At 38.1% G+C, this 12,607-nt stretch overlaps 1 protein-coding gene across 10 annotated transcripts in view; it reads left to right on the top strand.

Moving 5' to 3' along the window:
- CADPS2 (calcium dependent secretion activator 2) overlaps window positions 1-12,607 on the top strand; it is a 544,800-nt gene that overhangs the window by 200,821 nt on the left and 331,372 nt on the right. The gene's annotated exons all lie outside the window — the stretch shown is intronic.

The raw sequence follows: 12,607 nt of genomic DNA, 5'->3' as shown, positions 1-12,607 counted from the left end.
AATTGGGTATATATGGGGCATGCCCTGAATAGTAAAGTGAAAATCATTTGTTATCTGAAGAAACTTGGCAATTTATAATAAATAGGTATTCCTCACTGCAAAATAATTTTTCATAAAGATATGATACTCATCTTCAGAGTTTTATGGCAGTGACTGAAATTTCAAAATTTTCCTTCCTTAACCCAGCCAGATAGAATGAATTGAAGAAGGTTGCTAAATTTCATAATTTAGTAGTGACAGAGTAAATAATATATTTCCTCTTCAGTTGTTGTTTTAATCACACATATCAAAAATTGAATAAAATGTCAGGTTTGTTCCATGTCTTTCATCTTTAGAGCCTATGATTTGTCTAAATGTATGCCTTCCATAGTTGTATTTTGTTTGCTTATTTTAGTGGTATAAATGATTGAACTGTGCCCTAATAAACAATGTAAGTTGACAAAATTCTGGCATTTTAAAATTTGTGTGTTCATTAAGCGTGCTACTTCTTTAATGTACGTATGTTTACATGTATTTTAAATCTTTTTGCAAATCTACTTCTCAATTTCTGTATTCTATATGTATCATTTACTTTGCATTACTAATTTGTGAATCATTTCTAGTGAATAAATTAGCAGAGTTAATTAGTAGACAAGCAATGTGGAACCTTAACCCTGTGAACAATTCATGCATTCACTATAATTGTTTTCACTGTGTTATTAAACCAGGTGGTGGTTTTGATAATATTGGAGGATGCCTGTAAAGCTAAAATCTTCCATTGTAAAAGAAACCCAACTGGGACTTTGTAGTTTTAATGAAACAGTAACTCACTTGTATAGTTAAATATTGATGAACATAATTTATTAGTAAGAGTCAGCTTTAGACATTCAGTAGATGTTTACCAACTATTCAAGTCAAAAACTTTGCTAAGTATTAGGGAAACCAACCTAAACCAAATAAAATATTTGTTCCCTATGTCTTAAATAGAGCAGATAGGCCTCTAAAATCCATCATTACAAATGCTTTAGAATTTATCCTGAATTTTACAGGGTCATCACATAAATTCCTGTGGACCTGTGAGTTTAAATTAATTCAAGATGTGTTAAATTTAATCTTTTGCTTATTTTACAGATGACTTCTACAGTAATGGTTTTGACTTTTGACCCCCTGGTTTCTGTCCTCTGTGGTCTGGAACATACTTCTAGGTTAAGTCTCCATCTATAATAACACATGTATTTTTTTTACCTTCAGTTCTATTGGTACTTAACCTGCTGTATCTTGATACTTTTTAGATTCATACACATTTAACATTTTATGTCTTTTTGTGGAATTAACCTCTTCATATAAACTCCAGTTTTGTCCTTGATAATCTTTTTTCTTTTTTCCAAAGTCTGCTTTGTCTCAGACTCATAAGGCTTCTTCAGCTTTCTTTTGCAAAAATTTTTATTGGAGTATAGTTGCTTTACAATGTTGTGTTAGTTCCTGCTGTATGGCAAAGTGGATCAGTTGTATGCATACTTAGCCCCTTTTCTTAGTTTCCTTCCCATTTAAGTCACCACGGAGCATTGACTAGAGTTCCCTGTGCTTGCAGTAGGTTCTCCTTAGCTGTATATTTTATGCATAGGTGTGTACTTTGTCAGCCCCAATCTCCCAGTTCATCCCATCCCCCCAGCTTCCCTCTTTGGTATCCATAAGTGTGAATCTTCCTTCTATTGTGCAAGAAACTTCATGTTCACCATTTTTCTGGATTCCACATATAAACAATATTATACATTTTTTTTTTTCCCTGACTCACTTCACTCTGTTGGACAGTTGCTAGGTCCATCCAGGTCTCTGCACATGGCACTATTTCATTCCTTTTCATGGCTGAGTATACTTTAACTTTCTTTTGATTAAAGTTAGCATGGTGTATCTTTCTCCATCTGTTTACTTTTAACCTATCTTATCCTTTGTTTAAAGTGGATTTCTTGTAAACAGTACTTTACTTCTTGTTTTGTTTTTAATCCAGTCTGACATCTGTCTGTTAATGGGTATGTTTTGGCCATTGTATATAAAGTGATGGAATTGGATCAAATTCCAGTCTTTGTGATGTTGGCACTTTTTTGTGTTTGTTCTTTGTCTCCCCTCCTTTTTGTTGCCTTCTCTAATTTTAACTGGATTTTTGTGTTGTTCCATTTTATAGCCTATTTTGATGTACTGCCTATCTTTTAAAAGTGTCTTTAGTGATTGCCCTTGGTCTTACAATGTGCATTTTAATATAATCTAAGCTCATCTTCACATAACTCTATAGGGCTTCAAGTGTAGTAGAGCTCTCCCATAGTAGAGAATTCTCAATTCCTCACATTCCTTGTGGAATTTCTGTCATTTATTTCACTTATAATATGTTCTATTCACCCAGCATATGGTTACTACAATTGCTTTTAACAGGTAACTTTTAGATCAACTAAGAATAATAAAAATTAAAGATACACACATACATAATTTCACCTCATTTATTCCTTCTCTAACACTTTTCTTGCTTCATGTATAAGTTTCTGACCTGCATCATTTTCCTTATCTGAAAAACTTAACATTTTTTGAAAGGCATGACTACTGATAATGAATTCACCCAGTTTTTGTTTTTCTGATAAAATCTCTTCCTCCTTCATGTTTAAAGGATAATTTCCCTAGATATAGACTTACCAGATTTTTTTTTTTTTCTTTCAACACTCAAGATTTTTCTCCATTGTCTTGCTTGTGTGGTTTCTGAGAAATTTGATCAAGCTCTTATACTTGATCTCTCTAAGTAAGATGTTTTGTTTTTGTGTTTGTTTGTTTTTGTCCCCTGATTTCCTTTAATATTTTCTCCCTATATTTTTTTTTTTTTAAATATTATTTTATTAGTTGGAGGCCAATCACTTTATAACATTTCAGTGGGTTTTGTCATACATTGACATGAATCAGCCATATAGTTACATGTATTCCCCATCCCGATCCCCCCTCCCACCTCCCTATTAGTTTTCTGTAGTTTGAATATGATATGCCTGCCTATGTATGAGTTTTTAATATTTTTCTTGTTTGGTGTTTTTTTCACCTTTCTGAAGGTGAGGGTTGGTGTCTGTCATTAAATTTGGAAACTTCTCATCCATTATTACTTCAGATATTCCTTTTATCCTATCTTTACCTTCCCCTGCCAGTATTTTAGTTATCTTTTTTATGTCTAGTTATGTTATTCCTTATAGTTCTGGAATGTTCTGTTTGTGTGTGTGTGTGTTTTCATTTTTTGTTTACTTTTTAGTTCTTTTTCTCTTTGCATTTCAGAGAGGAAAGTTTAAGCTGACCTTCAAGTTTGCTGATTGTTTCTTCAGAAGAATTCTGATTCTAAAGAAAGAATCAGCAGGTTTACTGATGAGCCCATGGAAGGCATTGTTCCTGTCAGTGATTTTGATTTCTAGCGATTCCTTTTGACTCTTTTCTTAGAGTTTCCATATCTCTACTTATATTACTCAGCTGTTCTTGCATGGTTTCAACTTTTTCCATTAGAGCCTTTAATATATTACTAACAGTTACTTAAATTCCTTGTTTGTTAACCACATCTGTGTCACATCTTAATCTGGTGTGGAGGCATGATTTATCTCCACAGACTGTTCTTTTTTCTTTTTTGCCTTTTGACATGCCTTGTAGCATTTTGTTAAAAGCTGGACATGTTGTATCAGGTAATAAAAGCTGTGATATATTTGCTTTAGTGTCAGCATTTATGTTAGTCTGACTGGGAGGTTGGTTGGGTTTAATTTTTGTTGTAGCCACAGGTACAAGAAGCTTTCAGTTCTTCTAGTGTCCTTGTCTTTGTCTCTTGACTGGGTCTTCCCTAAGTGTTCCTCTTCAGAGTGTGTCTTGCAGCTCTTTTAGCCATGGTGAGCTGTTATTCTGGAGCCACTGGTAGTGTGGTAAGGTGTTGGGGAGAAGGGAATGTGTGTGTTCTACAATTTGATAAAGCCTCAGTCTCTCAGAGGACCTATGTCACAAGAAAAGACCCCAATCCTGGGAAAGATTGAAGGCAAAAAGAGGAAGGGGGCAACAGAGGATGAGGTAGTTGGATAGCATCACCAACTCAATGGATATGAATTTGAGGAAACTCTGGGGGATAGAGGAGGATAGAGGAGCCTGGTGGGCTGCAGTCCATGGGGTCACAGAGAGTTAGACCCAACTTAGGAGCTGAACAACAACAGTATCTCAGGGCAGTACCTTCACAGATGTTTCTATCCTTTGTCCATGAATATTGTTTTTCCTCTTTATCTACATCCCTTTTTCTCCTTCCCTAGCTGAAGCATCCCTTTGTATTTCCTTGAAATCTTGACCCTGTTCACGCTGGATTTTTTGTTGCTATTATTTCCTATAGACGTGACAGACTGCAGAGGACTATAGCGGGCAGCCTCCTCCTTCTCTAGCTGGGATAAGTTTTTCAGGGTTTTCTTCTAGCCACGTCTTTCCCCCTTTGTTAGGGAGGAGAATCAGGGAGATAGAACAGTGACTTTTCTTCCCCTCTCCCTGCCAGGTCCACAGGGGAAACCTTTTTGGATCCTTACTGTGAGAACTTGATGAGGTTACTGGAAGCAAGCCCAGGAAAGCATGAAAGCTCCCTTATGGTTTACAGCCCCAGGAGTTTCTCACTCTAGGCCCTCAGCTTCTAGTAATTTACCCAGAATTACTAGTCAGATAAATGATTCTATATTTCTGGCATCCGTTGACTTCTGCCCCAAATGTAGTATCTCTCTGTTTTGCCTCTGTTTCCAGATATTGGGTTAGTGGTTTGCTCTGAAACCTCAGTTCTCCAATAAGTAAAGAAAAGTCATTGAATTTCAGCTTGTCCAGCTCTTATTGTAAGGACAAGAGGGATGACTTCTTCCAAACTCTTTATATGTCTGAGCTGAAACTGGAGTTCACTTCAGTTCTAAGATTTGAAAGAAAAGCTTAGAGATTTTTTGATTAACTTAAATTACAAAAATACTCATACATAAGCGAAGAGTTTTCATTTGGAATAACAATCAGTTTTCAGAAGTGAGGAAAATGGATTGTTGAGAAAAACAGCTGAGATTCTTTTTTTCCCCCCTCAAGAACCAATCTATCTTATCTGTTCCTTTGTTTTCTTTCAACAGAGTTTAAAAAAGAAAAGGTTATAGAAACCACAGAAAATAGCCTGCCCAGTATAGGGAAGAAATGATGTGAGGAGAGAAATCCAGAGAGCAGAGCTTGGAGGAGCAGAGAGGGTCTAAAGCTAGCTGAGTGACTGGCACCTGGCTCCAGGTATAAGTTGGTGGAATTTTCTCCACTTTCCCTGGGTCTCAAGAAAGGCGCTGAGGCTCTTGCTAAGTGTAACACTCTTGCTTCTGTATTTATTTACCCTTGTCTGACCCCTTGTTTTTGCCAACAGCATCCTCCTTGGTGTTGTTCAGTCTCTCAGTCGTGTCCAATCCTTTGTGACCCCATGGACTGCAGCACTCCAGGCTTCCCTGACCTTCGCCATCTCCTGGAGTTTGCTCAAGTTCCTGACCATTGAGTCAGTAATGCTCCTAGGAGTGTCCTCCTAGGAGATCTCCAAGATGTGCTTTTGCTTCAGGGTCAGAAGCTCAGGATAGGAAGCTGTTCTGCTAGGATGCAGGAGGTCTACAGCCAGACAGCTCCTGGGGACTTGGGAAGGAAGGGATATGAATGAGGAGACATAGCCGGCAAGAACCTCACGTGGTTTTGTAACCCTTGGCCCAGAGCCCTGGGAATTGCATCTAGAATGGTAAATAGGAAGCCATCTTCTGAAAAAGCATAAGTGTTTCTGTGACTTCCAGTTAAAGCCAAGAACTTAATAAATTCAGAATGAAGGCATAAAAGAAACTCTTAAAGCACTAATTTAGAAGATAGCACATATCACAATTAAGTTATGAAGCCAGGGATAATCGAAAGAAAAATTATTTACATGGTATCAGAAATAAAGCATAAGAAAACCCACGTATGACATAGATGAGTGATTGTGCTATTAAAACTGTCATTTTGGGATTCTTTGGTTTGAGAATATCGTGTTTGCTTTGAAACACAAAATGCGAAGGAAAAAAGATGGAAAAAGAGTGCAAAGTGTACATTCAACAATGAGCAACGTAACAATACCACAATCTGACACCATTAGCCGTCATTTACTTGAATCAGAGTATTAAAGTAACAAGGGTGAAAGAAGCCCAGTCTGTCCAGTAGAAGGTTTAATTTCAGGGTAACTCTAAGGAAATGCAGTGGACTTCAGGTAAATAGTTACACTTTTGGAAAAATGAAGTTAGTTGATATTAAAGCTATGTGTTTTATAGTCTTGGATATAATTTTTATTGTTTTAATCACCTATTTTCAAATTAAAATACTGTTGCCTAAGTGGTACTAGTAATGAATCAGCTGCCTTTCTTTGAATGGAAATGAAATGCTTTTTAAAGATTATTTAAAAATATGACGAAGGATGGTGCGGTTTGTTCAAATCAATTAGTTAACCCATTCTGTGTAATCCTGTAGGGAATACAGATGGGAACATAGACGTGAGAGTTAATTGCTAGCTTTAATTTAAAAAAAAGAAAAGCACTGCTGTACATGCCTCAGTGATGTGGTAAGTCCCTGATACACCTTCTCGAGGTTGAAGATGCCATGTTGGGGAGGACTGTGTAATCTTCAGGTGTGTTATGAGAGAGGGTCAGGAGGACAAGATGCTGCTGTCTATTCTGGGGGAGGGAGGAACATGTGCAGGTATGGAGGTATAAGCAGACCCTGGTCCCACGGGGAGCTGCTAGTATAAGGAGGGGTTGGGGCTGTGGTTTAAGGTGATATTAGCGCTTGTGGGTAAGGCTGTTGTAGATTGCAGAGACACACTCCTAAATGAAAATGAGCAGAGTCTGAGCAGTGGAATACACAGTCCTGTATACAGACGGTCATTCTCCCTCTTCTACCTCTGTATTTTAAGAGGATTAATTAACTGAATTTTACAGCCATCTAAATCCTGATCTTTTCTGCCAAAGGCAATCTTCATTAATCTTTCATTAATCTCATTCCATTCACTGGAGAAAGTCTCACCATGTTGACCCAAGAGTCAAAGCAAAGTTAACTGAAAATCGTCCTCTTTAAATACAGCCCCCAACTCCTCCTCCAAATTCCTTATATCCTGCAGACTCTTAAGAACTGTGTTAAGTAATATTCCTGAGTTGTTTGGATGTTTGTAAGGAATAAGCAGGAATATTTAAAAGGTGAATAAGTTAAAAAGAAGAGTTAAAAGTATTGTGTTCAGTCTTATGATTTCCTTTCGCTAAAAGTTCTCAGCTTTAGAGATTAAGCACTTCAGGTCTAGAAATTAAAAAATAAAATAATCAACAGAGGCAGTTGCAATGCCTCTTGAATCTCTCATTGTGAGAGTCTTCGTTTGGAAAGCGCAGGAACCAGGAGGCATCCTGTTCTGAAGACCCCCCATCAAAGTTGTAAAGAGAAAATAGGGAGAGATGTGCTTTCTCAGAGGAGATTGATATCTGCCTTTCACCACTGTCATCTTTTTTCTCAGCTAGTAGCATGTGGCTGATAATACAGTTTAACATAATTTGTCTACTTTGGCAAAAATAGAAAAGCATATTCTATAGAGACAATTACATTTGATAACAAAAAATCATTTGCTAGATAGGAAAATAAAGTTGAGGAAATAACTGTTAGCAAGGTATATCTTTCCTTGTGAGTGTAATTTTAAGTCTCAAAATGCTTGAGGGAAAGATTCAAGTGAATGTCATTAAATGGCAATTGTCATGTTTTAGGAAATAGCAAGAAGCAACCTTGAGACTGATTGGATCTTATAATAACTTGACTTTTGAAATCCTGAATTTAATAATTGGAATAGCTATAAAGTTTATATACATATTGACTTTTAAAAGTGAAGGTATCATGATATGAGTTGATGAATCTGATTTTAGTTAAATGAATTGGAGTTTAGTTAATAATATTGAGTCAATTTCTTCTCTAAAAATTAAGGCTTAAAAATTGTGAATACCACTGTATTATATTCTTAAATCAATTTATAGCTTTTACCAGTGTTGCTTCATTTGACTTTGTATTATTTTTTTCCTAATCTTTGGCCTCTGTGTAATTGTATACCTTGGCTGAGATGGTAAAGAATCTGCCTGCAATGAGGGAGACCCAGGTTCAATCCCTGGAATGGGCAAATCCCGTGGAGAAGGGAACGGCAACCCACTCCAGTATTCTTGCCTGCAGAATCCCCATGGACAGAGGAGCCTGGCGGGCTATAGTCCACGGGGTCGCAAAGAGTCGGGACATGATCGAATGACTATCACTTTCACTCAGGTGTAGAAGAGCTACATAAAAATATTTCTAAGTAAGATTTCCCCTAAAATGTTTGAATTTGTTTTTGCTTTCTCCTGAATCTCATCAGATAAAAATAGAGGCTACCATCAGACATTTTTCTGTGCATTATTTTTAGACTTGACTTCTTTACCTTGATCTAGCCTATCCAAATTAGGATTTTATTCCAGGATTTCCACATTATTTTAAATGATAAGACAACAGAAATCTACAGAGATAAGGCATTTTTGTAATAGTAATAGAAGGGAAAAGTATATCTGCCAATGCACTTTGTGACCTGTTTTCATCTCTTCATGAATAAAAAAGTATTTGAATCTACTGTTGCAAGTATAATAATATGAGTGCTGTTCTCAGTTTTTCATGGTTGTTAATAAAAATATCCTAGCAAAATTGAAATGAAATATATGTGATAAACATTTCTTTCATACACTCAAAAACGCTTGTTGAATTCCTTCTAAAAATACCAGTTAACAACGAAGGTACAAAAATGACAAGATTTTATCTTTTCACTCAAGGTAAAATGACAACATTTTATTCTTTTCCTCACAGTGCTTGGTGTGGTCAGGAGACAGGCATGTAAACAAAATATGATGAATGGTATAATTAATGTGTGTCTTTGAGGTTATTTATGAGGCAGAATGTGAGCACGTGGATGGCAGTATCTTAATTTGGTACTGGACAGTCTGCATGGATTTCTTTAATGCTCATCCCCTCCACATTAGAATGACTTGAGGAGCTTTAAAAACCACTGGATTCCTGGGCCCCACTTCAGACTAAGTGAAACGGCCTGTGGATGTGGGGCCTAGTGTCTGTTTTGTAACAGCTTCCCATGTGATGGCTGAGACTCAAGGACCCCTGACCTGAGAGTTCATTTGAGGACTTCATGCCATGGTCATATGTAACTGTAGAGGAGCCTGGAAAACAGTCTTGCTGTGTGCCCAGAAGAAGAAATGATTTGGAAGAATGGAAACTCAGTCCTCTTTTGGAGCTTCCGTGAAGGTTCTGAGGAGGACAGTTCCTGAATTTTGGAAGCTGCACAGAAATTTAGCGAGCTGGAGGAAAACGACATGTACAGAGGCACGAGGAGAATGAAATGGCTTGGTATCCGTGGGGGTTGTGTTTTGCTGAACTAACAGATGAGACTACAGAGTTAGGAAAGAACGTGAATGTTAAGGACCTTGTCTGCTAGTTGGGAGAGCTTGGGATTATCACATAATGGAACACTGTTGGTCTGTGAGCGAAGGAAATGACAGGAGCGAGTTGGGATTCTGGAAAGATCGCTCTCTGTGGTCTAAAGAATGGATTGCATGTGGCCCACCCCCTGTCTCACTTGACCTGTGGGCATGGCCAGCATTGCTAGAGACAAAAATGGAACATGACCTACATGTTAATCATGAGAGTAGATTTAAGGTTCTTCTTCTTGCCCTACTGTACTCCTGTTTTCCTCTGTTGGCTTATGAAGTTTCTAGACAACTGGATTTCCCTTGGACATCTCTCTTCATATTCTCTTGGATCCATACCCTGTATAATGCTTCAGAATCCTACTCTGTTCCCTCACTTGGAGCTTTAACCTGAGTCAGAGCACTTGACCACCAGCCCACCTTAAAAGGCACGTGTGCATGCTCAGTCGTGTCCATCTCTTTGCAACCCCATGGGCTGTAGCCCTCCAAGCTCCTCTGTCATGGAATTTTCCAGGCAAGAATACCAGAGAGGGATGCCATTGCCTCCTCCAGCAGATCTTCCCAACCCAGGAATCAAACACACATTTCCTGCATTGGCAGGCAGATTCTTTACCACTGTACCACCTGAGAAGCCCTTGTCTTAAAAGGGATATGATGAAAGCCCAGGAATTCAAGCAGAAAATGGAACCAACTTGAGTCTGTAGTTTAAGACATACTGTTCTCTAGAACTATGGGTACCATCTACCTATTCCTCTCCCTCACATTTTATAGAAAAAATAGTATGCTTTAATTGCTCTCTTCCATTTACATTGCTGATATTTCTCTGACACAACATTTATATTAACCCTGGTCTTATAGGGGCATCGCTGATTCGAGTTTCTTTCAACATAATACCCATTCTGTTCAGATACTGATCCAGGCTGTCTGTATATGGCAGTCTCTCTTTCTATGGAGCAATGTAGTGGGGTGAAGGCATATGTGGGGAAAAATCAAGCATTCCATTGTGTACCTGATGGAATCAGAATGTTAGTTGTCTATGATGGTAGGTGGTAGTCGATGTCTGAAATTTCAACAAGAGATCAGAACTGGAGATTTCGGAAATCATTTTGATAAAGATAGTATTTTAAGTCATGAGACATGATGAAATCACACTGGTAGAGTTTGGACCTCCAAAAAAGGAAGGCACAGGACAGAGGCCTGCGGACACCAGGATTTAGAGACTGCACAAAGGGCAAAGAGCCAGCGATGGAGGAGGAAGCCAGAAAGGGTGGTGTCAGGAAAGTCACGGGAAGACATTTCAAGGAGAGCGGTTACCCATGCCACATGACAGCAAAGTGACCCCTGAGTTTGACGAGTGGAAGACACTGTTGACAGGGGAAGCTTTTCTAGAGTGTTGGGGAGCAAACCTGATGGGAGTGGATTAAGAGAAGAACCAGGAAGGTAAAAAAGAAGTGTTAACAGGAAAACTTTAGGGAATCAGCTAGCAGTGAAGAATATTAGTCAAGAAATTCTTGCTATCTAGTATATTGAATCATTTTATTTTAAAAAAAATTTATTGAATGCTTGCTATGTGTCAGGCTCATAGCATCAGACTTGACTCTTAGTTGTCTATTGCTTTCAGGTTTTTAGAAATATATGGCCCACAGAACCTTGATTTCTTCTGGTAGGTGGTCAGGAAAACTTGTTCTTACAAAGCACTTTTTAAAAAGAAGAAACTTGAAAAAGCTAAAGAACAGGGATTGATGTATGCTTACAAAGAGTATTCTGTGAATTTAATACTTTCAGCTGATTATTGGGGTCATGATATCCTGAATCCTCTGCTTAAGACCAGAAAGAGATGAAATACTTCCATTTACCCTAATCACTTTAGATAGAGCAGGGCCAGTTGATCATTATCTTAGTAAGATTTTCCTTGTGTAATGGGTAACAGTGATGTTTTTAGCTATTAATATTTGTTACAGACTGGTAGAAAGTCCTATTGTTAAATGTATAAAAATGATGTCGTATCCTATTTGCAAAGTGTTTTCATGATTCTGATGTGAATGTCTCCAGATGAATGGCCTTTATATCTTGTTTTATGAAGCCTCATCACACGTTTGTGAACTTACTATGTACATGGTATGGTACCAAGAGGAACAGTGTTTGAAAAATATAAATAGACTTGCTACCTTGTTTGTTTGTTTGAGAAATCACATGCTGTTAGGACTGTTGCACTGAAAAGTATTGCAGTGATGTTTTTTTTAAATTTCACTATGCTTATTTTGAGTATCACTTTCTTTCACCTTGTTCATATGGATCAGCTCTTCTTTCCACTCTTTTTGTGGCAGACTTCTGTATCTGAAACTTCTCAAAATCGGTAGGTTCAAAATACTATTTTTTTCTCATCTCAAACCTGGTTCTACTTATCTCTATTCATCTTTCCAACTCATAACCAGGAGCTGTTCCTTTTTTACTGCCTTCAGTCCAGACAATAGCCTGGCACTATCACTTTCTCTCTCTGTTGTATTGTCTGTTCCTGTCTTAATTCCACATCCATCCCCATAGCTAGAAGCTTCAGTACCTCTCATATGTAGCATGATAGTAACCTTTCACCCGCTTCCCTCTTCCAATCCTATGTATCTTTTTGCCAGATTAATTTATTGAAGTGTTACCCTGTTTTCTTCATAACCCATGGCTCAGACGGTAAAGAATCTGCCTGCAATGCAGGAGGCCCAAGTTCAATCCCCGGATCAGGAAAAACCCCTGGAAAAAGAAATGGCAACCCACTCCAGTATTCTTGCCTGGAGAATCCCATGGACAGAGGAGGCTGGTGAGCTACAGTCCATAGTGTAGCAAAGAGTCGGACATGACTGAGTGACTTTCACTTTTCACCATCCTGTTCTCTTCATGACCCAACTTTGAATAGGGAAAAAAGTGTGGTGGCTTTCTTAGATTCTTCCGCAGATTCTCCCCCTGTAGCTCTTCTCTACATAGCTCCTGTGCAGGGTGAGCCAAGTCACCGCCTGTTCCTCGTTAGCACCCTGTATTGTGACTTTTCATGTTGTCTCACTTTACTCTCTTCACTTGGAATCCTTCTTCTCCATTCTTGA

This window comes from Muntiacus reevesi, chromosome 6 (genome assembly GCF_963930625.1).
Source record: "Muntiacus reevesi chromosome 6, mMunRee1.1, whole genome shotgun sequence".
In the NCBI taxonomy this organism is placed as follows: Eukaryota; Metazoa; Chordata; class Mammalia; order Artiodactyla; family Cervidae; genus Muntiacus; species Muntiacus reevesi.
Note: the sequence above shows the minus strand (reverse complement) of the source record. Positions and strands in the feature narration are given on the sequence as shown.